The sequence below is a fragment of the Adiantum capillus-veneris genome, chromosome 28, assembly GCF_014529385.1.
Source record: "Adiantum capillus-veneris isolate H3 chromosome 28, ASM1452938v2, whole genome shotgun sequence".
In the NCBI taxonomy this organism is placed as follows: domain Eukaryota; kingdom Viridiplantae; phylum Streptophyta; class Polypodiopsida; order Polypodiales; family Pteridaceae; genus Adiantum; species Adiantum capillus-veneris.
In genome coordinates this window covers 69,197,956-69,200,517 of record NC_140958.1, presented here as the reverse complement: position 1 = coordinate 69,200,517, position 2,562 = coordinate 69,197,956, and the positions used below count along the sequence as shown (strand labels likewise).

At 39.2% G+C, this 2,562-nt stretch overlaps 1 pseudogene; it reads right to left on the bottom strand.

The window, feature by feature from the left end:
- Positions 1-620: 620 nt before the first annotated feature.
- On the bottom strand, positions 621-1,786 carry LOC147420627 (uncharacterized; annotated as a pseudogene).
- Positions 1,787-2,562: the final 776 nt, after the last annotated feature.

Here is a 2,562-nt window from a genome sequence, read left to right as displayed (position 1 = left end):
AAAATTGGAGACTATATGATGTTAGAGAATCTCTTGAGTTTCTTGATAAAACATCTGCTGAGTATAGATTCAAAGTGGTGTTGTGAGCACAAGGATGTAGAATTCAACCTCTTGCATCACATGTCTTCCCCAAAGAGAGTTGTATTTGAGACACTTGCAAGGAATTGGCAAAACAAGAGTTCAATATTGTAATCATTACATTTTGTAAATTTACGTGTCTTTTCAACTTTGTTGTGATCATTATTTATGTGGTTTTAAATCTAAATAACACCATGATACACAGTCAAGAATCAAATAGTTGGTATTAATTTTGAAGTACAAATTATGAACCACCAAAGAGTGCATGTTCATATGGACAAAAAATGAACAAAAATGTACATAGCTTTGTGGAGTAATCACTCATGATGAAGTCGGTTCAAGAGGGGGTGGTGGTGAGTTAGGTTCTGTGGGGGTGATGTATTGGGCTCCTCAGGGCTTGACATGGGGGTCTTAGCAGTGGGTTCTATGGGGGGTGGTGCTTTGGATTCCTGAGGGGTGGTTGGCTTGGGAGACTTGGCAACCTTCTTTGGCAACATGACTAGAAGTTTGAAAGGTGAGCCAGGCATTCTCTCTTACTGTTCTTAGTTGAACGATGCTTGAGAACCTTGAATAACAATGGTGAATGGAATGGAGGGCCCTTTTCTTCTGGTTTTCTTTTTGTAGGGCTTTTCTTCTTGGTGGGGCTCTTCCTCTTGGTAGAAGTCCTCTTAGTAGGGTTCTTCTTTGCAGGGCTCCTCTTTGCATGGCTCTTCTTCTTGTCCTCCTTTTTCTTTGCAATCAAACCCTTGGTGGATTTACCTTTCTTTGGTGGAATAGGAGATTTTGGATCATCTGGATTTGGTGCCATAAGAGAGTCTAGATCATTTGGGTTTATAGATCTTTCCAAGACCATAGAAACAACCTTCTCTTTCACCCATGTGACCTAAGACTCTGATTATTCATGCAACTATAACTAATAGAAAAAAAATCAAAGAACATAAGTACATAAGTTAGAAGTAAAAAAAAATCAATAGAATATGTGATGTACACTTATAGTGACTGTAGTCATCCTGCACCTTGACTCAAGATATCTCCATGCATTGGCAAGCACCCTCCATCCACAAGATGTTGAGTCTGTTTGTAAAGGCACCTTTTGATTATAGTACTTGAAAGATTCTATATTGTAATCCTTATTTTTCCGCTCAATTTGGCTGCCCGGCTACACTTGCCCTACCCGGCCTCTTTCCCTTGCTTTACCATGAGACGGCCCCCTTTGTATTGGCCCTTGAGGTGCCCTTTTTCTTGATCCACTGGCTCTCCCCACTGACTCTCCATGCATTGGCAAGCACCCTCCATCCACAAGATGTTGAGTCTGTTTGTAAAGGCACCTTTTGATTGTAGTACTTGAAAGATTCTATATTGTAATCCTTATTTGTGGTACTCAGATGACCAAAGATAAGTTTGGAAGCACTAACAATAAGTCTGAAAGCATTGCAAGCAAACATCACTCAAAGAGATACTAACAAAAGCCAAGGGGTCATCAAGTATGCATAAATCATACTTTAGACTTATAGTTTACTTCTTCCATGAATATTTGACGATAAATTCATAAATATAACATCTTTCTCCAAGATAATGAAGATAATAAGACTCCAATGGCCTCTACAAGAAAATAACAATTAGCTAGGAACGCCACAAAATCTAAAAAAATGTTAGGAGTTAAGACTTATGCTTCAACATAGGGGTAGATTATGTGATTGCATATCATTACATTGAATTATTCAAAAGAATTTGAAAGGTTTCCCTACTTGTTGAATAGGCACAATGTCACTAGAGGATCAAGTATGGATACTTGCATAGCCATAGCCTCTGAAAGATCCCTCATAAGACACCTGAGGTCAAAGAAAATACATCCCCCAATGAGGCCCTTGTACCCTAAGGCAGATAAATATCAAATTATCTCCAACCTCAATGTTTGGGTTTACAAGCATCCTTGTGTCCTGAGGGGATATGTCACAGTTTACCTCCTCATCCCCATACATGGAGACATCCACAAGCATTTGGCCTGTAACTTTTTCATAAAGTAGGGAGTTGGATGCTCTTAAAAAATTTTCTTGGTCTATAAGGATAGCATCTTTTGATATCATGTCTTGCTCCCTCTCAACCTCCTTGCTTGCTTTGATATCCTTGGCCATTCTTGTCTCATACTGGTGTGTAATATCTTCAATGACAACCCCTGACTTCTTTTGCTGCATGGCAAGAGGAATTTTTAAAATTTGGTAGGCCCTAAGACCCTCACTAGGAATTGGCTCCAGAGCCTTGTCAAACTTGTACCTCAGCCTTGACACAAGCACAAAATCTTTGCTCATGAGTGTGACCCTGTGAGAAAATGTAGCTGTAATGTAGCTATCATTGATGAAATGAATTAAGAAATCTTCAACAGCCTCCTGAAGGCACATCAAGGCTTGAGATTTCCACTTTACTGAAACAAAAAATTTACTTCTCATCATACTAACCATTCTGTTTGACATCTCCTTGACTACT